The sequence below is a fragment of the Schistocerca americana genome, chromosome X (assembly GCF_021461395.2).
Source record: "Schistocerca americana isolate TAMUIC-IGC-003095 chromosome X, iqSchAmer2.1, whole genome shotgun sequence".
In the NCBI taxonomy this organism is placed as follows: Eukaryota; Metazoa; Arthropoda; class Insecta; order Orthoptera; family Acrididae; genus Schistocerca; species Schistocerca americana.
In genome coordinates this window covers 430,203,742-430,230,204 of record NC_060130.1, presented here as the reverse complement: position 1 = coordinate 430,230,204, position 26,463 = coordinate 430,203,742, and the positions used below count along the sequence as shown (strand labels likewise).

The window sequence follows — 26,463 nt, the reverse complement described above, 5'->3', positions numbered from 1 at the left end:
TTGTTCGTCTCACTGCGTATTTCTTTCAGTTACTTTCTGTACTATACTATAGCAGTTATTTCTAAATTTGGAAATTTGTGGTAACATCCAATGGGACCAAACTGCTGAGGTCATCGATTCCTAAGCTTACACACTACTTAATCTACCTTAAAGTAACTTATGCTAGGGATAAAACACACACCCATGCCCGAAGGAGGACTCAAAACTCCGACAGGGGGAGCCACACGGACCGTGACAAGGCGCCTCAAAGGTGCGTCCACACTACTCGTGTGGCTCGTGTACTTGTGAGACTCGCGAGCCTTACGAGTAATTTGGACGGAGGTAGGCTCCGAGGGCTCGCCGCGAAACAGGCTTGCGAGCCGCCCGAGCTTATGGCTTGACTGGCTCCGTCTGTTGTCGGTACATCAAAGGGATGCATGGTGAGCTGCGCGAGTGGTGTGGATGGAAACAAAGCACTTACCAGTTGGCTCGCTGCACTCGTATAGTTTGGTCTTGGTATTACTCTTTTTCTGTGTTGTGGACATCAGTTTTTCTTTTGAAATGGAGTGGACCGACGATTTTGTCATTAAATTCATAAATACTTATGAACAATACCCTGTGCTGTGGGATGCAACAAACTCCCAATATAAAATAAAATTAAAAGAAACGAAGCTTAGGATTCCATCGCGACAGAACTCGGTGTGAATGTGGCCGAATTAAAAAAAAAAAAAGAAAGACCAGCTTATTAGCCACTTACAGGAAAGTTCGCCAGAAGAAGACTGAGCCTGGGAAGTCTGGCGCTGGGGTTGAGGAAGTGAACGCTCCAAACTGGTTCGCTTTCAGAGCATTTGAATTTCTGCACTGCAAATATCAGCTGTGGAAGACAATCAACACAGATGTAAGTAAAATATATTTGCTTTTGGAAGTGTATAAACGAACTATTAACAAACTTAATGGGGTTCAGTCCCTTTTTGGTTCTGTCTCCACAGCTACCTAACTTTTTATCTTTCTCAGTTTATATTTCGGTCCCTGCTCATTTGTTAATTTTAAATTTTTTGGTGTTATTCCCTTATATACCATTAATCATATCATTTCTTAAGATATTTCTTCATATTTATTTTAGCTTACTACCATTTCTATTAGGAATATACCTAGTAATTGCTTATAGTTTTCAAATTTAAAAATTTAAAAAGTTCTAATTGTGATAAAATTATAAGGTTTATGGCAAAATGGGTTCTGAACATCACAGAGGGAAAAGGAGGAAATGGAGTAACAGGATTGGAATACATAGTGGGGCAACGCTGGGTACTCAGCTAGTAATAAATAAATAATAACGAATAACATTTATTTTTCTAACACAGTATATTGAAGCACAAGTACATTTATATGTATTTTATTTGTGTATTATGTTATTTGAGGAAATAACAATAATGAAATAGGAATTAATAAAGGTAAAACTTCACATATATTGGTAGTTGAGATGTGTGTAGTCAGGCAGTCACTAGTACGTACGTAGCTAGCAGCTGAAAATTCTTTAATAAGTTATTGGTAATCATCTTGCCCTGGCAATCTTCCCTCTTCGGAAATGAAATAAGCAGCGAATTCTTGGGCAGTCTGCGTTGAACATCGTGGAATTTTCGCTAATCGTGTACACGTTGTAGCAGGAGTGATCACATTTCTCCAAGTTCCTGGCTTTAAATGCCCGTTCTCCTCATGATCCACTGCTCCTACGGGGGTATAAATTTGTCTGGAAGTAGAACTTTTTCACAAGAAATTATGGAGGTATATATAAGTCATCAGAACACTTTGGGCTTTCTCAGGCTCTAGTAATATAGGCTTTCTTAGTATCTGGAATACGGAAGAAAGTATTCTGAACGCATTTTCGACAATCCGCCGTGCGCTTGAAAGTCTATAGTTAAAAATTCTTTTCAATGACCTTCCTGGTTGTTGTCCACTATACAGCTTGATTATATGATTGTTGGGGGGAAACGTGTGGTCTGCGACAATAACATAGCATACTTTTTTCTGTCTACCTGGGAGGGTACGATCATCCGAAAAAACGATGGTACCATTACTCATATTTTTAAAAAAAGTTGTTTTTCGAAAAACACCACCGCCTGAAATTCGACTTTGGCAGCCGACATCAGCATACAAAAAACGATAGTCAGCATCCACTAGACCGAAAAGAACAGTACTGAAAAACATCTTATAATTGAAAAAATCGCTTCCAGAATTAACTGGGCTTTGGATTGCGCAATGTTTGCCATCCATTGCACCGACGCAATGTAGAAAGTTCCATTTTCTCTCATATTCCTCTGCTGCAAGTAACCACTCTTTTTGTGTCTGTGGTATATGCAAAAAAGTAAATAGAAACTAATAATTCCTCATAATATAAATAATTATTAAATGCATAGAAAATAATGGACATTCTAATAATTATGAACATTAATAATAATTAAAATCAAAAATTTTGCGTAACAATAGGTAGTAATCATTATAACAAATATTCTGAATTTCACTTATCAACTTGACATTTTTCCCAAGTTTTTACGATTATTGTCGTGTATATCCCTATTCATACATCCATTCTTTTATTTTTTATTTTGCTTGCTTTGCTATTGGTTATATCAATCTTTTGTCGTCGCTTTGTTTTAGGAGGAATTTAAGGAGGATTTGGAAGAACAGAGGATTGCGGGCATGGATGCAAACGAAGGTTACAGCGAGCACTTGCGAAGAAATTAGTAGTCAAGATGTCGATCATCAAAAAACGCAAGACAACAAACTACCACCCACACCAAACAAACGCAGGAACGTATTTGCCTCACCTCAAAAAAAAAAAAAAAAAAAAAAAAAAATCAGAGAAAAAGGGTCGAAGATCCATGTATAGGAGAGGCATATAATGCACTAAAAACGGCTTTATCTAAAATTAGAGACGAGTTTGATGCCTATGGAGAGTATATAGCGAACGTTCTACGGCCCATGGACAACAGAACATGTGCTTTTGTTAAAAAAGAATTTTCCGACACGATTTTCAGAGCAGAAAGCGGCTGTTTAGAACATTCTAGACCAAGTTCAACCAACAGCGACTACAGTTTCTCGTCGCATTTACCGATTCCTTCAACTCAACAAGTCCATGCCCATGAGCAGATGCAAAGCAACTTTCAATAGACATCTAATTCTACTTCTGACAGCACTGGACAAGTCTCTCCACATTTTCTGGATATGCTTGATTTATAATAATTAAAAGTAATAATCTTTGCTTTTAATTGTTCTCATTCTTTAAATCTAAATGTTTTTATTTCTTTTGCTTATTACCTGCTGAATAAAAGTGCATTAATAACAAAATTTGTATAACTTATTAACTTAACTTTACAAATTCCTTCAAGCTGCCAGTAAGAGCTGCACATACTTCAGGAACAATGTTTGATATCACTTGCTTGGAGACTTTAAATAAAAAACTGAGGCTGGTGTAGGAATCGCCAGTTGCTAGATATCTGAGCGTAAGTGCCAACTGCTCAGCAACTGGTATAGCTTTCCGATATTTGCTGTCAGTCTTTGATATCTTCGGTCCTACCAAATTTATCAGATATTCAAAATCTGATGCGGACATACGGCAAAATGTCTTGAAATGTGTGTTTTCAACATCCAAGTCATCCATCAAATCACTCCACTATATCTTTTTCTGCTTCTGAAAACTGTTGTCATCCACCACCTGCGTTTTCTTGGAACTTTGTAGCGTCTTCTTCTCTCCTCTTCCTCAGCTAAAAGGCGCATCACAAGGCAGCTGGCACTTGCTATAACCACTTCGTCCATTTTTAAATTAGGAAACTGGCACTGATCACGACTGAAAGTACGGTGGGGATCTTCACGATCCAAAGCCTGGCAAGCAACTGGAGTAGTGTGGACGAAGATAGAAGCAGCACGAGCGCAAGTCAGACAAGTTTGACAAGTCTCCTGACAAACGAGTATGACGAGCACAAGTCTGGCGAGCACGGGTAGTGTGGACGCACCTTAATGGGTCAAGGCCAAGCAACATCGCTAGATGGAACCTGGATCATATATAGAAGAACCGCTGCGCAGCGTAGCAGCGCTATCTGAAGGTGCTCTGCATGTGCTTCAGTATACTGTGTTAGAAAAATAAATGTTATTCGTTATTATTTATTTATTACTAGCTGAGTACCCAGCGTTGCCCCACTATGTATACCAATATTGTTACTCCATTTCCTCCTTTTACCTCTGTGGTGTTCAGAACTCATTTTGCCGAAAACCTTATAATTTTATCACAATTAGAACTTTTTGAATTTTTTAATTTGAAAACTATAAGCAATTACTAGGTACATTCCTAATAGAAATGGTAGTAAGCTAAAATAAATATGAAAAAATATCTTAAGAAATGATATGATTAATGGCATATAAGGGAATAACACCAAAAAATTTAAAATTAACAAATGATCAGGGACCAAAATGTAAGCTGAGAAATATAAAAAGTTAGTTAGCTGTGGAGACAGAACCAAAAAGGGACTGAACCCCATTAAGTTTGTTAATAGTTTGTTTATACATTTCCAAAAATAAATATATTTTACTTACATCTGTGTTGATTGTCTTCCGCAGCCGATATTTGCAATGCAGAAATTCAAATGCTCTGAAAGCAAACCAGTTTGGAGCGTTCACTTCCTCAACCCCAGCGCCAGACTTCCCAGGTAAGTGGCTAATAAGCTGGTCTTTTTTTTTTTTTTTTTTTTGTTTAATTCGGCCACATTCACACCGAGTTCTGTCGCGATGGAATCCTACACTTCGCTTCTTTTAATTTTATTTTATATTGGGAGTTTGTTGCATCCCACAGCACAGGGTATTGTTCATAAGTATTTATGAATTTAATGACAAATTCGTCGGTCCACTCCATTTCAAAAGCAAAACTGATGTCCACAACACAGAAAAAGAGTAATACCAAGACCAAACTGTACGAGTGCAGCGAGCCAACTGGTAAGTGCTTTGTTTCCATCCACATCACTCGCGCAGCTCACCATGCATCCCTTTGATGTACCGACAACAGACGGAGCCAGTCAAGCCATAAGCTCGGGCGGCTCGCAAGCCTGTTTCGCGGCGAGCCCTCGGAGCCAACCTCCGTCCACATTACTCGTAAGGCTCGCAAGTCTCACTAGTACACGAGCCACACGGATAGTGTGGACGCACCTTTACGCAAAAGTTACTTCTGTCCCTAAGTTTTGCACACCAGTACATTTCCTTACCATTTTTTCAACAAATATCAGCCTGGTATCTCTTTTTCCAGGACTAGTTTTATGAGTTCATTCCGCTTGATGTAGCACCGGCTGATTACTACCAGGTATTTTACGGTATTTGCTGTTTCCAGTGGTTATTTGCCAATTGTGTAATCGAAAAGTAATGAATATCTCCATCTAGTTATGTGTAATATGTTACATTTATTTACGTTCAGGGTCAACTTCCAGTCTCTCCACCAATCGTCGGAGGGAAGAGCAGCGAGGTGCGTTCTGAAGTGTCTCTAAGTGTTCACTATAGCAGACGCTCCTTCCGCGAGGCAGCACTTCCGATACAGACGCACTACTTCCCGCAACCAGCGGCAGTCACTACAATCAAGACAGCTGCTATCTGTGTGAACGACAGTCGATAAGTCGTACCTCAGTTGCGCGATGGCTACAGTAGGAATTCGGCGGCTTTCGCCGTAGACAAAAAGAAAGAAATATATTGGGCGCATACTTTGTGACAGTCCGGCTCTACGAAAATGTTTGTGTTCGCTTTTCGTGAGTGAACTTTGCAAGCATCAACAGAATTTTTTCAACTGTATTAAAATGTCTGTGGAAGACTTTAATGAACTACTAAAGAATGCTGGAGACGGTACGCGGGACATGTAGGAAATGAAGAGTAAGTACTTGTTACATGCAGCTATGTTTTACAGAACTGAAGCTTTTCCAATCTGGCTATTTAGTTCTTAATGTCAGTAATTTCACTCACCGAAATGTGAAAGCAGTGACGAAGTAGCGTTTTAGTCTATACTGCCTTTTCAGTTGTTTTTTGCAGCGCCTATGCCGAAGTACTGCTTTCCAAGAAAAAGTATTGTTACACGTTGTTGATAGTATCCTGCTGGATCTGAAGGTGACGAAGTATATTTACTCGTAGTAACAGACAACGATCGTGGAGTGTGATTACTTTACTGCGTGCATATATGGGAAGAAGTATTCGGAGAACTAGGATGCAGTTGTGATGTTAAATAATTCTTTGATGACCTTTTGTTTCATAAAAAATTTCAGGGCTTCAGACTATGAGTACCACGAAACAGGTGTCCACCTAATTTTAACCTTTTGAGCACGAACCCGTCATATGGCGGACCTGCTCTCATTGCAAGAAGAAACATATTCAGTGTTATCCGTTGACAAATATAAAATATAACCAAGCCAATTAAAGTTCCAATTTCGTTTCTTCTGTTTTATGACGATATTTTTTGATATGGTAAATTTCGGCCATATTAATGTTAATTTTTCATCTCGCTTTTGTTAAACACAATTAATTCCCTATTTCATGTGAAAAGTACTAATATGCAATAATGTATATGTTATGTTAAAACACAATAGTCAATACAAATACGTGTTAACAACTTAGCCAATTTATTATTTATTTATTTAATCGTGTCCAAGCCATAGACAACCCACATATTACATATACACACAAATACAAATACAATACACATAAGTATAAGTAAAACAAACCCAAAATGTGGAGTCACATTACAATATAAAGACAAACATAGTATATATATCATATCACGTCGCGCCAAAATTCAGCGCACTTAACTGCCACTGCCGTAGCGTTTGCCAGATCTTCTTTCCTGCACACTTCCCCCATGTTGCTGCATTCCAGGAGGTGGTCCAATGTTTGGGTCTGTCCGCACTGGCACGTGTCCGTCCCGTCTCGGTATCCCCATTTACACATGTTTACGTTGCATCTGCCCACCCCAGTTCGTAGGCGGTTGAGGGTTCTCCATAATGGCCATTTTAGTTCATTTCCAGACGCCAATTGTTCGTTGGGTGAGATTAGAGGTGCCTGGTCTCCCGTAGGCAGTGTTGCTTTCCATTTTGACAACCTGGCCTTTTGTTTTGAGCTTTCGATCGGTTGAACTGAGGTGAGGAAACTCCGTCTTGATTTTAGACGTGTGTGTGGAGGGTTTTGTCCGAAGAGAGGATGGCGCTGGTTGCGCAGCTGCTTGAGGCGCTCTGCTTCGCTTGCTATAGCTCGTCTGATGTTGGGTGGAGCTATGCCACTAAGCAAATAAAGTTGACTGACCGGGGTGGGTGTTAGGCATCCCGTGATTACGCGACAGGCATCGTTCAGCAGAGGATCCACTCGTTTCGCATGCGGTGATCTTTCCCAAACTGGGGCAGCGTATTCAGCAACCGAGTAGCAGAGTGCAAGTGCCGACGTACGTAAAGTATGTGGGTCGGCACCCCATTTTGTGGAGATGAGCTTACTCAGAAGGTTGTTTCTTGTTGATAGTTTGCCCCTGACCTTGTCTACGTGATGTCTGTAAGTAAGTGTGCGATCAAGGGTGACGCCTAAATAACAAGGAGTGCTGCTGAACGCAATCCGTTAGTTGTTCCACGTGATGTTTAGGGTATGTTTGGCGTCTCGGTTTCGAAGATGGAATAGGCAGGATAATGTTTTTGCTGCGTTCGGGCGTAGGCAGTTGGCTTCGTAGTATGGCGTTAGACCGTTGAGGGCATTCGTAAGGCTAATTTCTATGTCGTTAAATTTCCGACCCTGCACGGCTATTGCAAGATCATCCGCGTAAGCAAAGCTCCTAGTCCCTGGTGCAACTGGTTGATCATTCACATATATGTTGAAAAGAGTGGGTGCGAGGACACTGCCTTGGGGTAGTCCATTTTTCTGGATACGCCATCGGCTTCGCTTCCCTCCTAGGTTTACGATGAACCGTCTGTTGCTGAGAAGAGTTGATATAATTTGTATCAGCCCGAAATCATTAGTCATAGCGCATATTTTAGTGAGCAGCAGTTTGTGATTTACAGTGTCGAATGCGGGTGAGAGGTCGACAAGTACGGCTCCAGTAATTAGACGGTTCTCGTACCCATGCTCCATAAATTGGGTAAGGTTCAAGACCTGTCCAGTGCAAGTTTTCCCAGGGCGAAACCCCGCCTGTTCCGGAATTATCTGATGATCAATATTAGGCACAAGTCGATTCAGCAGCATGCGCTCGAACACCTTGTACAAGCAGCAAAGTAATGTTACCGGTCTGAAATTTTTTGGCTCGTCCAATGGTTTGCCGGCTGTGACCTTGCCCTTTCTCCAGACTTTCGGGATGTTGTTTAGCCGGATACAGGTACTGAAAAGTAATAGCAGCCAGTTTTTCGTGTACTCGCCAAATTTAAGGATCCGTTCATTCCTAAGGTCGTCTAGCCCTGCTGCTTTGCCAGGTTTCAGAGATTTAAGTGCGGACTCTAGCTCTTCGATGGTAAATGGGCGGCTGTAGTAGTTCGTGTCACTTTCGCCACTTCTTATTGGGATGGTTTTTGCTGGAGTCTTCGTTTTCCCATTAAGAACGAGTTGGTGCGCTATTTGGTTGGCTGTTACTCTTGATGCTTCCGTTTGCTGCTTAGGGTCATTATTTAGCTTCTTAATTGTCTTCCAGGCAATCCGGCTAGAATGTTTCATGTCTACACTTTCAATTAGATGTTGCCATTCTTCTCGGCGCTTCTCGATTAGCTGGTCGGTAAGTGCATTTGCAAGTTCAAGAGTTTCTTCAGAGAATGGGTTCTCCTCATACTTTTCCTTATATGCATCGTATAGTTGCCGGCTGTCTTTCGTTAGGCCCGGTACAAACTCCGTTCTGCAGCCCCTATGGATAGACTTTCTTGATACATTCTGGACGATTTCTATGAGCTTATCGTAGTTGCTGGGTGTTGGTTCTAGAGTTTGCAGCTTTTCGTCGATTCCAATTGCGAAACCTTCCCAGTTTGCCCTCTTGAAATTAAATCTTCGTCGAAATGGAATCCGCACTGGCACCACTGCTGAAGTAACTGTGAGTTTGATGGGTCTATGTTGGGAGTGTGGAATAGGACCCAGGACATCTTTCACGCACTCAGTTACCAAGTTCTGGCTGACGAAGACGAGGTCAGGGTTGTATCCCCTTTGCCACCTGCCGCTGTTAAAAGATGGGGGGAGTTTGGCGTCGTGTATGAGACAGAGTGATTCAGCATCTGCCCATGTCTCCACCTTGAGTCCGTCTTCATTAGATTCATTGTATCCCCAGCGTGTATGGCGACTATTGAAGTCACCCATTACAATACTGCCCGTGGGAAGGGGAATATTGCGCGGCAGGTCATATTCGAATGGCGTATTTGGAGGCTTATATATTGATGTTATTGTCATATGATTAGTCTCAGCTCTGAGAAGTTCAATGTTGTTTTTGTCTGAAAGTTGAAACCCGTCGTAGGCTACTCCCTCTCGTATGAAAATTGCACTTCCGTATTGATCGTCAGGCCGTTCGATTGCCAGTTTCATGCCCGCAGTTTTAGGTCTATTGCTTTTTGGGCCTCGCTGCGTTTCCTGTAGGCATAGGACGTGACATTCATTCGATCTGCACAAATCAGCCAGTATATCCTGTTTGGCAGGTGATAATCCCTCCACATTTATGGAGATGATAGTCAAACGTGGTCTTAAGAAGGACCGATGATGAGAGTCGTCATGCATTTTGTTCTTCCTTGTAATGGCTTGGTGGTAGCAGAATCAGCAGGACTACAAGTAGTCCTCCCAGGGCCGCGACGTGGACGCTTCTGCTGTGGCCCCAACTTAGCCAATGCAATTCTATTTAGTCATATCGCTGGCATTACTGTGTACAGCAGAGATCACTTGCGCGGATGACACTTTACCATGTGAAGCCACACAGTGGTGGTGGAATCGCCAGAGTAAAAAGGTTGATGCAAATTTTTCCATATCGAAATGAACTATAACAAATAGATATGATAATTTACGTAAATTCAGTGTTGTTTTAAGCATGTCGGTAGCAGGCGCGCTCTCCAGTACATCGGATTTCAGCCGCGACAACTGACTGGATGGAACTTGATCATATAATTCACAGGTGGCTGGTAAGTACACCCAATGCCCAACTGTCCGCATCTCGGGCTGTGAACATCCAAGTATGCGTGACACAAATGTTGCTTCAAACAATTTAGATTTCTTTCTCGAACTCTTGTAGCGCTTTCGCCCTGTGATCGTAGTCAATGTTTAGGGTCGCACATTAGTCCACGCAGAATTTCCTCTTACTATTTTTAAATCTTAATTTCAGACTCCCTTGCGGAGACGCCTATACTGTATAGGAAGAAAGAAGGACGTTTTGATCATATCGTCCGATCGACGACTTGGTCTTTAGCGATGGAGCACAGGGGCAGTTAGGAAGGATGAGGAACGAAAACTACCACGTACTTTTCAAGTTAACTCTCCTGAAGGGAAACCAGAGGAAGCCTAAATCTGGATGGCCGAACGGGAATTTAAATCTATCTACTGGCGAACTAGGCAGCAGCCCAAGGCACTGAAATCTGGAAGAGGACAAATTTCCGAAGGATATCCAGAACATATCAGCCAACCGGGCTTTTTCTCCAGTTGTGTTGTTTACTCTGTTGCTCTTTGACTAGGATAATACAGCGTAAGACAGTTAACGCAGGTGACTTAAAAAAGCACACTGGCTACCAAATGAGTCACTCCCAGAAGACATAATGTTGTTACCGCCTCTGACCTTGATCAAATGATCAAAACTTGGCAACGATGAGACTCAACAAGTTTCTTACGGTATGTAATATCCAGCTGAAACCACTCATTTTTTATTTGATCCCACTGAGATAATGATGATTTGTTTGGTGTGGGCGTACTACATTAAGACCTTTAGCACCCGTGTGGATCAAGGGAGCAAAATTATTAAAAAAAGGAACTATAAGGAAAAAAATACTGCTCTAAACACATGGGCGCACTCGCGCGCGCACCAACACGCACGCACACACACACACACACACACACACACACACACACACACACACACACACACACACAACAGAATTACGAAAATCACGTACATTACCAGACAGAACTGAAAGGTAAAGGGAAGAAAAGCGGTGGAAAGAATAAAAAAATAATATAGGAGATGGCTGTGGCTGGATGACAGCTGGAACAAACCAACCACTTTGCAACACTCTAAAACCTTCAGCCTTTAAGCTTAGGCCGAAGGCCAGATACATCACGAAATTTTAAAACCTTTACCACACTTTTCTCTCTATCAGCTAAGGTAGAACGCACATCCACACCTTAATTCGCTTCCGCCCTCTCACCACGATATGAAATGCACAGAGTAAAAATGTGGCGTACAGTGATTTGCACGCCACAGGCATCGCAGACTGGGGGACGCTCTCGCTGGAGCGGAAAGCTATGTGTTAGGGGACAGTGCCCCATTCAGAAGCAGCTCAGAGTGACTTCATCCCCGGCATGAAATGCGTCACAGCTGGCTAGTTGGCTTCACCAATTGCAGCTTATTGTCCCTCACTGTCAGCCACTCCCCCCACCACAACTGCAGGAATCGCTGAGGTGGCTCAGTCAGCTCGTTCATTCCCCCAAATTCCCACATGCTGCCGTACCCAGCAGAGCGGTACCTGCTTCCGCCGCCGCTGAAGGAAATACAGTTGGCCACGTATTAGTTGGACCAGTTTCTCTGCTAGGTACACGTGCTGTAATGATTGCAGGGCACTGAGGGAAACTGAACAGATGAGAAACTGTTTGCCTTCAGTATGCCCCATCAGCTCGACGGCTTTCAGGGTGGAGTTCTGAAGTAAATACAGTGTTTTCACAGTGAAAGCGAATCATGGAGACAGTCAGAGAACACTACTGAACAGCCAAGGCATTTCTCATGTTTGAAGCCATCACTATACACAACGTTAAAACTGTGATGCCTATCCATAATGTTAAAAAAATGAAACTTAAAATGTGGAATGTAGTCTTACTTATAATGCGTCAAGTCTAAAATAATTCTGGGCCTGTGTAGGAACAAGGCGGAGACCTGCTCCATCCTCAGTGTAACACTTTAAAACTAGTCACACCCATCTCTAAAACGCAGTCCTTCACATGAATCGCATAGGGTCTCATCACTCGTTGTCAATTACGAAAAAGTCTTTCTATTTGTTGCAGAGCAACGCCATGTATGGCGTCGACAGTGTTTTATAGACTTGTCGCACCATGAGGAGACACCGCCTGACGTGAAGCAGTGGCTCCCTAGCCTTAGCACAAAGGCTCGATATTGTGCTGGTTATAAAGGCCCCAGTAGCCAGCCGAAATCCTCATGGTGCACCACATCCAACATATTTAAATAAGAAGGTCGTGCAGACTCGTACACAATGCACCCAGAATCAACCCGAGATTTCACGATGGCCCTGTAAAACTGGAGCAAACAAGTTCGGGCTACTTCCCGTGAACTGTGCCTAAGATATTTTAAAATACTAAGTGCTTTAAGAGACCATCTTTTTACCCCCATAAACCTCACGGTGTCTTTAAAATTAAGAACAGTGTACCCCATCTGCAGCTCAGGAAAGTAAACAACAGAACGTGAACGGTTAAAAAAAAAACGCACATAGACTTCTCCAAGAAGATAAAAAAAACCGTCTTCTTCGCCCATTCCTCCAACAATTGAATTGTCAGTACCAATTGACGAGGCGTTGTTGCAAGGCTCGAGGAGGAAAAAAGACAATGAAGTCGTCAACAAGCAAGGAACACTGGGCAGGACGTTTACAACTAATAGCTGTGGCAAAGAGGTCACACTTAAAATAGTGCCTCGAAAGACGCTATTCTTCTGCTGAAAGCTATCAGAGAGGACGTCACCGACTCGATATCTAAAACAGCGTGATGAGAAGAATGACTGTATAAAGACGGGAAGGTATCCTCGAAAATCGCATTCCTGGAGCCTCCCGATGATATTGTGGCTCCAAGTAGTATGGTAGCCCTTCTCGATGTCAAAAAATATATCAATTAGATGATGCATGCATAGGAAAGCCTCTTGTATAACCGCTTCCAGGATGACTAGGTTATCAAAAGTGGAGCGATATCTCCGGAAGCCTCACTGAAAGTGACTAAAGAGTTGCCTGTATTCTAAAGATCCAGACAAGGCTGCAGTTGACAGTCCACTCTAAGGTCTTTACCACGCAGCTAGTGAGGGCAATACTATGATAACTACTCAGGTATGTGCGGTCTTTCCTTGGTTTTAAAAGTGGAATTAAAACGAGACTGTAAAATGTCGTGAGGCCCAGATGAGGTTAAAAAGAGCGAGGAGGATTTCTTTGCTACGCCCTGTAAGGAGCTGTAACGTACTACAATGGAGACTATCGTGAACAGGTGATGTGTTATGACCTGCAGACAATGCAGAATCCAGGTTTCACATGGAGGAGGGGTGGTTGTAGTCTGCATCAGTTGGTGGACTGAAGTCGTAACTGCCCATTCCAGCAGCCACTCTCTAGCGTCGCAAAGCTGAATTCTGACTGGCAATGACGGTAACTGTGGCTAAATAACTCGCCTTAGATTGGGTTTGGGCTATGCCACATGGGTTGGTGTGGAGACTACTATTCCGCACTGCAGCAGCCACTGAGCACCACTCACCCTTCCCAGAAATCCTCTATGGTCTCCTGTATAACTGTACTGTCAGTGTAACGGTTTATGGTGGTCAGGAACTGTTGCTACAAACATTTGTTGCTATCTCTAATAATTCAGCGACATTTCGCTTCGCGACCCGAAAGGCTGCAGTTGGCTGGCACTTGAACATACACAGAGCTGCCCACCTGGTTCTGATGGCAGAGCAGAACTCGCTCCACGAAGGGACAGGCTGCTTTTCCAGCTGACCTGGAGACTGTGGAATGGATACTTCAGCAGTGTCACCAATAATTTATAAGCAGTTTTACAGCGACAGTTTTGGAACAAAGGATGCCATCATCCACATTCTCTCGCCCTCCTCTAATATTCTCTTAAATGGTTTTTCACCCTCCCCCCCCCCCCCCCCCCCCCCCCTCAGCCCTCTATTATTGTGCCACAATGTTCTCAGGTAGCTTCGTTCAAATGGTTCAAATGGCTCTGAGTACTGTGGGACTCAACATCTATGGTCATCAGTCCCCTAGAACTTAAAACTACTTAAACCTAACTAACCTAAGGACATCACACAACACCCAGTCATTACGAGGCAGAGAAAATCCCTGACCCCGCCGGGAATAGGTAGCTTCGTGAATGCGGTTTTCGACGATGTCTTCCCATCTTTATACAGTCATTCTTCTCATCAAGTTATTTTAGATATCACGTTGGTAACGTCCTCTCTGATCGCTTTTAGCTGGAGAATGGCGTCCTTCAAGGTAGAGATGGGGATCCGCTCCTGAACTGTTTAATAAAGTTGAATCTTTCAAAGGAGTGAACAATCAGTGATTCAGAAAAAAAGAACGGTAGCTCCAAACGTTTCACACAGCAGATCGAGAGAGAGAGAGAGAGAGAGAGAGAGAGAGAGTCGGAGCAGGTCAGCGGGGCCTCTGCTGGTCGGAGCACACTGCACGCCACACAACACAGCCCGCGCCGGCCTCTGCCCTGCTTCTGCCTTGGCTGCCTGCATTGTGCAGTGCCCCATTAGATTTTGTGTTTCACATATGCCGTGCCGTCTCTGTGCTTCCGCTGCCGCGTGCAGTGTCTGGCGCACCTTAACTTAGCATCGCACTCCGTCGGCTATCGTTTCAGTCGCACGTCCTGCCCTCTGGGCAGTTGATGCGAGCAACAGGACAGAGAGCCTCCTGGCGGAGAACATAAGAACTACTTGCAACAACCTGCTCGCAAGATAACGGACGATTTATCTCGGAGCGGGTGAGTGGTGGCCGTTCACCGCTCCCCCCACCCTCGAACTCGCCGGCTCAACGCTCACCCACCCAACGTTCTCGACTCTAGCCAGAGCGTTGAGCAAAGCAACTCAGGTGTCACTCTGGTCTCTGCGGTCTTAGCTCACGCAGCAATACAGCTCGCGGCTCGACCAGCTTGACTCAGCGCCTCTGCATCGGAGTTCGTCTATTCTGGATATTGTTCTTCGTACTAATACCGATATATATATATTACATAATTATGTTATGTATACATCATTTGTTTTTATTTTATTTTTATTTGTTTAAACTGATCAGATGAGGTTCCTGACGACTCCTCTTACTAGAGGATTTTTTATTATGGACACTCGAATTTACACTTTAATTATGAGCGAACCAATAAATGTATCGCTAAATGTGATACACCAATATTTTCCTTGTTTTATTCTGCATAAGGCTATATGCAGCACTTTGGTCTTACAGTCAAATTTATATTTTTTTTCTAATTGTAGCACGGATTTTGCGATTTTGGGCATCTTCGGAAGGAAATGTTCACTTTAAAAATATATGGCTTGGGATGTATTTGTACGAGGTTAATGAAATTTTAATACATTATAGCCAAATGCATTGTTAATGTAAATCTGAAGTTACAACATTTTCCGATCACCCAAAAAACCACTATAGTGCAAAATAAATCGATAATCAAAAACTTTGTCATATCGTGGAAGTTTCAATAAACAATACAAAATTCTTACTCATTATCTGTGTTACTTCAAAATAGGATCAAATAAGATCAAAATACAGGTATAGTACTGGAATAAACCAAGTTTAAAGGGCAATGTGCCTTCCATTTATTTTCTATTGTGAATGAGTGGTGAGTCATGAAAAAGACCTAGTTCATTTCAGGGAGTGAACAGTTCAGATCCGATCTCTGAAAAGAACAGTTTTGCCCATCTCTACTTCAAGGCAGTGTTTTAATTGTGACTCTTTTTGTCACAGTTATGTACCCCTCTATGGTTCTGGAACAAAAGGCCTTGTTCTTAAGGTCACCCACTTCCCCACTACTGATCTGAAATACAGGATATCTCCTCCCCCCTCCCCCCAAACGTTCATGGTTGTGGAAGGAAGGCCATTTTTTCTCAAGGTTACATTCTACCCACTTGGTTCCCCAGTTCTGTGACAAAGGGTTTTGTTTCCCAGGTGACTCTCCCACTTCTCTGATGTAGAATTACTGCCCTATGTATAAAACGACGAGAAATTCAAAAATTGGTGAGGTAATTCAGAGATGGTGGGAAATACAAAATAGTCCAGTTATGCTACCGTTTTTTCCCCAACTCCTATGGTGTCACTACAGAAAAAAAATGGTTCAAATGGCTCTGAGCACTATGGGACTTAACTTTTGAGGTCATCAGTCCCCTAGAACTTAGAACTACTTAAACCTGACTAACCTAAGGACATCACACACATCCATGCCCGAGGCAGGATTCGAACCTGCGACCATAGCGGCCTCGCGGATCCAGACTGTAGCGCCTAGAACCACTCGGCCACCACAGCCGGCTGTCACTAGAGAAGCAAGGCTGTTGTCCTCAGTATAAATAAGCAAGAAATTAAAAAAGAAAACAAGAAGATACAGCACACTGTTGGTATTAAGCTGAAAAAAATCAGATGGTGATCCAAGGATAATTGCACAACTCTGTGATGATAAAATCGAGAATGCCTTCCAAGATGACTGACCAGAGGTATTGACGCAGTCTGCATTGGTGCCCAATTCCCTGGGGGTTCCTCAGCTTCCATCCCAGTCTGAGCCTGCATGGGCTGCTATTCAAGGGCAGGACAACGGTGTTTCTTTCCACTGCAAGTCCAAGCCTGCCTGTTAGACTACAGATGTTTCTCTCAGTCTGAGCCTGTTGGTTATTTCCAGGATATATAAACAAGTTTTTCACCCTACAGGTAGTAACCTGTCTAAACTTGTCTGCTATGAGAGTAGTTCGAAAAGTTCGCTTAATCATCACCAGATGTCAGCACCAGTGCAGTGATGTTCCCATGTAGTAATAGGTCATCCTTTGTGAGTTACACACGACGGGTCAGTGGTCTGTGGTACAGACATCTGTCTGTTGTTGTTTCTATTTAGTGATCAGTGCGGATGGTAAAATTGATATTGGAGCTGTGATTAAATACTTTGTAAAGAAAGATATGAAACCAAAGGAAATTCGTATCATTTTTCAGAACATACTGGCAGGCTCTGCTCCTTCATATTCAACTGTTTCCAAGTGGACAAACGAGTTTAAATTTTGTCGGGAGAGCATAGGTTATGATCTTTGTAGTGTTTGATCAAGATCAAGTTCACAGTTTTTGGGCAAGTTGTTTCAGCGTTGGAGCTATAACAGTGAGAATGTGGGATATGAATATCTCTTGCTTGTCAGTATAAGCTTGAATCTGCTGTGGCCATTATAGGGTGTGTAGATGGTTTGGGAGACATGTGTGACACATTGGGAAACTGCAGATAAACCACTGGTGATCTTACAACAGTTCTTTATTATATTCAGCTTAGACAGTCTTCATAACAAACTCTATTTTTTGGTGCAGTTTGGTGTTCCCTCACAATATCCCAGAGCTACGGCTGCAGGCAATGCCTTACATTGAGTGATGTGCGTGTGTTGCTCGGGAGGCAGTCTCTGAGCTGGCACGTTCGGTATGCCAGCACTGTGCTGAGAATGGCAGACAATCACCTCTTGGAGTTGTGGACGACGATGGTTGCTGTAAGGATGTCAGTCATCACGCTCCAGGGCCCAGAGCGTAGTAGTCTTCTGTTAACACCCTGGCGAGGGCAGAGATGGATGGACCTCAATGTCGTATTCCCGGGATGGCGGCAAAGTGTGGGGCAGGCCTGGCGCCCAGGTGCTTAGGCAGCAGGCAGTGGATCATGCCCCGATGGAGGCAGATGCATGCACATCATCGGCACAGTGTTGAAGAGCTCGGGCTCGATGTCAAATAACGGCCTAGCTGTTCGAAAATGATTTCAAAGACATAGTATCGACGGCAATTGAGAGATATATACCATATAAATTAATAAGTGATGGTACTGATCCCCCATGGTACACAAAACGGGTCAGATTGCTGTTGCAGAAGCAACGAAAAAAACATGCCAAATTTAAAAGAACGCCAAATACCCCAAGATTGGTAAAGTTTTGCAGAAGTTCGAAACATAGCGCGTACTTCGATGCGAGATGCTTTTAATAATTTCCACAACGAAATTTTGTCTCTGAATCTGACAGAAAACCCAAAGAGATTCTGGTCATACATAAAACATACCAGTGGCAAGATGCAATCAATACCTTCACTGCGCGATAACAACGGTGCAGTCACTGATGACAGTGCCACTAAAGCAGAGTTATTAAACACGATTTTCCGAAACTCCTTCACCAAAGAAGACGAAGTAAATATTCCTGAATTCCAATCAAGTACAACTTCCAAGATGAGAAACATAGAAGTAGATATCCTCGGTTTGGCAAAGTAGCTTAAATCACTTAAAAAAGACAAGGCCTCCGGTCCAGAATGTATACCAGTCAGGTTCCTCTCAGAGTATGCTGATACAATAACTCCATATTTAGCAATTATATACAACCACTCGCTCACAAAAAGATCCGTACCTAAAGACTGGAAAATTGCTCAAGACACACCAATACCCAAAAAGGGAAGTAGTAGTAATCCGCTGAATTACAGGCCTATATCACTAACGTTGATTTGCAGTAGGGTTTTGGAACATATACTGTGCTCGAACATTCTGAATTACCTCGAAGAAAACGATTTATTGACACATAGTCAGCAGCACCGATTCAGAAAATATCGTTCTTGTGAAACACAAATAGCTCTTTACACTCATGAAGTAATGAGTGCTATCTACAGGGGATATCAAATTGATTCCATATTTTTAGATTTCCAGAAGGCTTTCGACACCGTTCCTCACAAGCGTCTTCTAACCAAACTGCGTGTCTACGGAGTATCGCCTCAGTTATGCGACTGGATTCGTGATTTCCTGTCAGAAAGGTCACAGTTCGTAGTAATAGAGGGAACGTCATCGAGTAAAACAGAAGTAATATCCGGCGTTCCCTAACGAAGTGTTATAGCCCCTCTATTGTCCCTTATCTGTATTAAGGACATAGGAGACAATATGAGTCGCCGTCTTAGATTGTTTGCAGATGATGCTGTCATTTACCGCGTTGTAAAGTCATCAAATGACCAAAACGAATTGCAAAGTGATTTAGATAAGATAGCCGTATGGTGCGAAAAGTGGCGAAAGTTATTCACATGAGTACTAAAAGAAATCCACTAAATTTCGATTACGCGGTAAGTCACACAAATTTGAAGGCTGTAAAGTCAACTAAATGCTTAGGGATTAGAATTACAAATAACCTAAATTAGAACGATCACATAGATAATATTGTGGGTAGAGCAAACCAAAGACTGCGATTCATTGGCAGAACACTTAGAAGGTGCAACAGGTCTACTAAAGAGACTGCTTACACCACGCTTGTCCGCCCTATTCTGAAGTACTGCTGTGCGGTGTGAGATCCGCATCAGGTGGGACTGACGGATGATATTGAAAAATTTCAAAGAAGGACAGCTCTTTTTGTATTATCGCGAAATAGGGGAAATAGTGCCACAGACATGATACGTGAATTGGAGTGACAATCATTAAAACAAAGGAGTTTTTTGCTGCGACGGGATCTTCACATGAAATTTCGATGACCAGTTTTCTCCTCCGATTGCTAAAACATTCTGTTGGCACCCACATACATAGGGAGAAATGATCATCACGTTAAGATAAGAGAAATCAGGGCTCGCACGGAAAAATTTAAGTGCCCGTTTTTCCCGCGCGCCGTTCGGGAGTGGAACGGTAGAGACACAGCTTGAAGGTGGTTCATTGAACCCTCTGCCAGGCTCTTTATTGCGAATAGCAGAGTAATCACATAGATGTGGATGAGATGGTACGCCCATGCTTAAATGCTGCAACTCCCTGCTGATGTCTCAGTGCCATGCTAAATAATCTGGAATAGGGTGCTGACCCACTTGGCATAATCGGGCTGCAATACTCTTTGTAGGCTAACCCGACATTGGCACATGCGGCCTGTTGTCATAAACACTGTTACAAAGCTGCTGACCATACAATCCATGGGCAATCGCTGATTGACTTGGTTGAGGCTTTTGCTTTCCCCAAGACCACTCATATGGCCATTTCACACCACGTCTCCTGATACCCACTATTGCGACAATATGAAAGATGCCCAGCATAAGCGCCTTTGTTGGAGGAATCATACAGGCCATCGTCGGGAAATGATTTTCATATCCTGTGAAAGCATGTAGGTTTGCTGACAGAAATTCCACTACCCAGTCAATCGATTAATGAGAATGTTTCATGCATTCACATCTTCAGATTCCTCTACTTTCACAATTTGAAGATCCATTGGCAGTGTTAGATGGCTAGTCTAATGTAAAACACTTACAATTTATGTGAGGAATCACCTAAAAAACACATAAAATGCAATGCCAGGTTGGACATTAGATCACTTTTTGTTTGTAGGAATGGTGACTGGGGTAAAACATTTCGTCTAAATCAATATCAATATTCCGTAACGCCAGGGCATATCTTACAGCGAAAATCAGTGTTAGTTAAAGAAAAATACTGTCACCTATCTTAAAGTATGGTGTCGTTGCAGTGCAGCTAGTTGAGGATCTGCGGTATGATTCTACTACTCCAGCTAGGTTGGGAAAGTATTTTAATCTATAGTATGAGACCACTGCTACTGGCATACTGAATTCACCATGGAACCAACTGTTTGAATCTACGGAATAAATTTACTGCAACAACAACAACCACTAGTACTCTACAAACTGAATCGTATGGACCACAAATCTTTAAGAAGTACTATAGCACATTTTCCTCCACAAACACCCTTATAATGGACTGTGGTAAAAGACTCACTCGTAGTATAGTGGTCTGAGCAGATTCACAATGATGTCTTACCCATCACATTCGACTGATCTGTGTGCATACGGGACGCCATTGGATGTAGCCTCTACACTTGAAATTGATGGGAGTTGTGTCAGATAGCTTTGGGAGAAACTATGCAGAGCTGATTCGTCTGCATGCTAGATCCGCCGATATTCATAAGCCTGCATTTGAAATGTAGTGTTAAGCTGTAACAGCAGACCTCTCTCTTTTGTGTGACCATCCACAACGATGGCCAGCAAAAGACTTCCAACAAAGGCGTATTATTGATAGAGTCACACCTGCATTTATCAGAAATGATTTAGGAATCCTGTGGAAACATGCGATGTGTGTACCTGAGAGTTAACTCACTGCAAGTTTCCTGCTACACATCTGAATGGTTGTACTGTATTACCTTCTATGTGCGAACGCACACCTGTGACACTTGTCATCTTTCATCTAGTATCTAGCAAGACGACATTTTCATCAATGGAAGGGGTTATTCTTCCACGTCTAGCTTTATTTGCAGCGCTGGTCATTAACTTTGTAGGCATTTTGGACACATACCACATCGTTTGGTTTCATAGCTGAAACGATTCTGAGTCACTGACAGGGATTGGTAAGCTTTTGTCAGAACTACGCACATATTTGTCTAACCATATGCTTTGCAGTTAATATGAGAGAGAGACTGGTTTGAGCTAGTGTTCTTTTCTGTTCAAGACATTAGTACAATATCAGCAGCATACTGTTAAGTTCACACCTCAAACGTTGTTGCCCTGCTAACATCTATTTCTGTCGTGGAGTTCGCTTTAATTGTACTGGGCACTGAGATGCATATTGATAATAATACAACCTATAATGAAATATGATAAATGATAAGATGATAGCCGGCCGGGCGGACCGTGCGGTTCTAGGTGCTACAGTCTGGAACCGCGTGACAGCTACGGTCGCAGGTTCGAATCCTGCCTCGGGCATGGATGTGTGTGATGTCCTTAGGTTAGTTAGGTTTAAGTAGTTCTAAGTTCTAGGGGACTGATGACCTTAGAAGTTAAGTCCCATACTGCTCAGAGCCATTTGAACCATTTTTTGATAAGATGATATATTACCATAGGCACTGGTTAAAACCAAAAGCATGGTTGAAATACGTGCACAGTATCATTCTCGAGACTTTCAGAGATATGAAACGTATTTGACTAAGTACGTAACATAATATGCTTGAGAGGTGAAATGCTGCTAAACATGCCAAATTACGTGAAGCATCTCAATCAGTTATGATTATGATCATGAAAAGCTTTAGCAGTTGCAATGGAATTGTTCTCTGAGTTTATAAAGTACAGGAGAAGCAGATGTAAGTCATTCATTTGTAGTAATAGTTTTTAGGAAATCTCATTCACTGTAAAGGAAATACGAGTCTAATGGTTTGACGAGAAACACACAGGTTTTGGAACAAATGTAATTGTTTTCGATGTAATGTTCATTGATTTCAGCATAGCACTGACGCAAAGTTTAGTGGTTTGCTGTACGTATGTCGGCTGTCTCCATTTAGAAATCCTATGGTGACATCTTATGCGTGCAGCGTAAACCCATAGTGAAACTGGAACCATTAGATGTGAAAGTTCTGTGTCAAGGTTGCTGTCATGTCTCGTTTGTTGAGTGAGTAACTACATCCATTTCTTCGATGTACATGTTCAACGGCATGGGAGTAGATTTGGTGCAGAGTGTCTCTCATATACGCAGAAAATTGTTTAATTTTGTACTATGTTCGTTTATTTCAACGCAAAGTTCAGTGTTGTCGGTAAAATTTTCGTAGATTTCGGTTCTAATTCACTCGTGAACGGATTGAGAGGTGAATGAGCATATGCTTCCGTAACAGCACTATCTTCACTCTTGTCTTCACTCTTCTTATGCGAAATGTGCATTCACGGCGCTATACCGTTCAGCCGTCTCCATTAGGTGTGCTTCCGTGCGGTAATGCATAATCAAAGAAGACAGAGAGAGAGACATCTCGATGGTGTTGTATTGGGTGATGGCGGGTGGGACGGGATTCACGGATTACTTACGGGGGTGACCGCACACAGGACATTACGATGTCTGGAGTAGGTTTAGGTGCGTAACCTTGTAGTTGACTGTGTTGGGACGTATAGGCCACCTCCACCGAACGATAAGCGTTCACTTAAAATGGTTCAAATGGCTCTGAGCACTATGGGACTGAACTGCAGTGGTCATCAGTCCCCTAGAACTTAGAACTATTTAAACCTAACTAACCTGAGGACATCACACACATCCATGCCGGAGGCAGGATTCGAACCTGCGACAGTAGGGGTCGCGCGGTTCCAGACTGTAGCGCCTAGAACCTCTCGGCCACTCCGGCCGGCGCGTTCACTTACATTCCAAAATGCCCAAACAACTGCCCTCTTTCCTCTCTGTCCATACACACAGATAACGCAGCGGACTGTGTACTATGGGATGGTCAGACACCGCGTGACATCATGTGGAGTGTGACGTAGTTGCTGGATGTCACCAGCTCTCCGCTGCAAACAGTCAATTAGCCAGGCACAGTTCAGTGCTGCGCGTGGCCAGCTGATGGCTGTTGACTACAGCACTCTGATATGGCGCTCTACCATTCGTGGCTGGTGGCATGTGGTGATGAACTTTGCAAGTAAAGAAGGTCGCTGTCCCCTCTGTCTTGTTTGTTTGAATAAAGACATAAACGTTCCTATTCTATTACTAGTACACGTACAGGGACAAGCGATTGACAACCACACACAGCATGTCACTCATAATGGTCAGAAGTCCTCAGACGTAAAAGTGATTTCAGGCGTTACCAAGGGAGTGTTATAGATTCATTCCCTTTCACAATGTATATAAACGACATAGTAGACAGCATCGGACGTTCCACAAGGCTTTTCAGGATGATACTGTTGTGTACAGAGAAGACGCAATGCTAGAAAACTCTAGCGAAATGCAGAAAAACCTGTAGATGATTCGACGGTTGGTGCAGGGAATGACGGTTGATCCTTATCATAAACAAATGTAACGTTTTGCGTGTACATAGACAGAAAGACCCATTATTCGATGACTACATGATTGCAGAACAATCACTTAAAGCAGTTACTTCCATAAAAAATCTAGGAGTACGCATACAGAGCGATTTAAAGTTTAACGAACACATAAAACCAATCGCAGGACAGGCAGATGCCAGACTGACACTCATTGGAAGAATCCTCAGGAAATGTAGTCCATCAATAGAGGGAGTAGCTTATAAAACACGCGTTCAGTCAATACTTGAATATTGCTCGTCAGTATGGGTCCCACACCAGGTAGGGTTGATAGAGGCAATAGAGAAGATCAAAAGAAGATCAGTATGTTTCGTTACAGGTTCATTTTGTAAGCACGAAAGTGTCGCAGAGATGATCCGTCAGCTCCAATGGCAGACGCTGTAAGATAGATGTTCTGCATCATGGTGTGGTTCACGGTTAGAGTTCCGAGAGTGTATGCTCCTAAAGAGTCAGCAAAGATATTGCTTCTTCCTATGTAAACCTCGTCAAAAGGCCATGATGATAAAATCAGAGAGATTCGAGCCGACATGGAGGATTACCAGCACTCGTTCTTCTTGCAAACTTTCCGCGACTGGAACAAGAATAGTGGAGGGGGGGGGGGGGGGGGGGGGGGAGTGACAGCCCGTCACACACATTGAAAGGTGGCTTGCGGAGGAAGATGTAGTTACAAGTTGCACCAGCGATTTATAATTTTTTAAAGTGAAGACAAGCGGTCTATTTCTGGTAACCAGAGGGCTTGCCATCACTTAAAACTTAGGGTTAGTGAAATTTCTCATCGTTGTAAGCTTACGACAAGTGAATTTCCCCACCATTTTAAACTTAGAAGAAGTGACCTCTTGGGTTTCAAACTGACTGTAACTGGGGTGGAATAATTTTTTTTAGAATGTGACACAGAAGGATATAGGGACATTGTTTAAACTGTAATGTCAGAGAGGCAATTGTTTAAACTTTGTACAGCTGGGCTAGCAATATTTTTAAACTTACTGCTTGTGGCCTCCCAATAGTCGAACTGAATTGAATTTGAGTTGAACTGAATTGAACTGAAAATGAAATTGAATTGAATCAAACTTATCTGAACTGAACTGATTGCTGTTGGAGGGTAACTGTTTAACCAGAGCTCTAATGGATTGTATCTCAGGACAAGCGATATGAACGGTGTTAGGGGAAGATCTAGTGGGCGTCTTGAATTCTGTACTTAGAACAAGCGTGCTGACTACCATGACTGCTATAAATAAGTAGACCTGCAGGTCCGGACACAACTCGGTGAGTAATAGCTCTCTACCTGCATGAAGAAAACATGTTAAGTTGTTTCTCATGTCACTGAAAGTAGGTCACCTGTAAACAGCAGGCAATTTAAGACTTATTACTATCTTTAGGATAAAAAACATGTTTATGTATCCTGCAAATAGCCAATAGGCTCAGACTGGTGACAGAAAAACATCTTTTGTCCAAAAGACAGGCTTGGACTTGCTGGGGAAACAAACACTTTTCGTCATGGGTATGAACAACAGCCCATACAGGCTTAGACTGACGTGAGGACTGGAGAAAATCCAGGAAATCTGGTAACATTACAAACTATACCAGTATCATCGGTCAGCAATCTCGAATCGTCATCTTGTGAAGTTTTTGAATTTCATGCTAACAGGACAATGTCCCATCTTAGATTTTTAATTTCACATTAATTTATACTTAGGACAACAGCCCTACTTCCACACTGATGTTGCATGAGTGGGGGAAAACTATAACAAATATGGGTTATTTTGAATTTCCCACATTTCTTAATTTCTTTCCGATTTTTAAATTGCTCTCCACTATGCATACGGAAACTGACGAATGACAGAGGGGAGGAGGAGGGAGTGACCATGGGAGACAATACCCTTTGTTTGAGAACTGGTGAATGTAGGGGGAGGTGGTAAGCTTTAGAACAAAGCCCTTCGTTCCAGAGCAGTAGAGGGAGACATGGAAAACCACCCAACAGATTAACAGAAGGGGGGTGGAGGAGAGGCTTGGCGGCATTACTTGTTCCACAACTGTCACTGTCATACTACTTTTACTAGCATGATCCACCCATTCCTGGACGCTGTCACAGCGTTCAATCACATTAGGTTGGCTGAAAACCGTCCAGTCTGCCTTCTTGAGTACATATGTTTGTGGCTTTCTTTTGGGCATTAGTCTGGCCGGTGAATCCAGATCAGGAAGTGATCACTTGAGGATAAATCATCAACCACTTCCCATTGAGCGGTGTGTGCTGGTTAATACGAAAAACAGTGTGAACTAGAAGTTACATACCGGAGTACAAAGATTCTGCTAAAACATGGAAGTGGTTAGTAAGGTACTTTTTTAGTTTCTTTTGAATATCTTGGAATTTTTGATTTTCTTCCTGATGTCTTCCAGCGGTATGGTAGAATTCTTAGTAAAAGTATGCTGGCAACTTCTTCTCTGTTTCGAATTCAATTATCTTTGGAATGTTTTAAAGGAAAAGTGCATTCAAGGCATTGTAAGAATATTTTTTTTGGAGAGACATTTAGTTCTCATC

General features: G+C 42.6%; 1 pseudogene; it reads left to right on the top strand.

The window, feature by feature from the left end:
• The first annotated feature begins 540 nt into the window (after window positions 1–540).
• On the top strand, window positions 541–3,147 carry LOC124556059 (annotated as a pseudogene).
• Window positions 3,148–26,463: the final 23,316 nt, after the last annotated feature.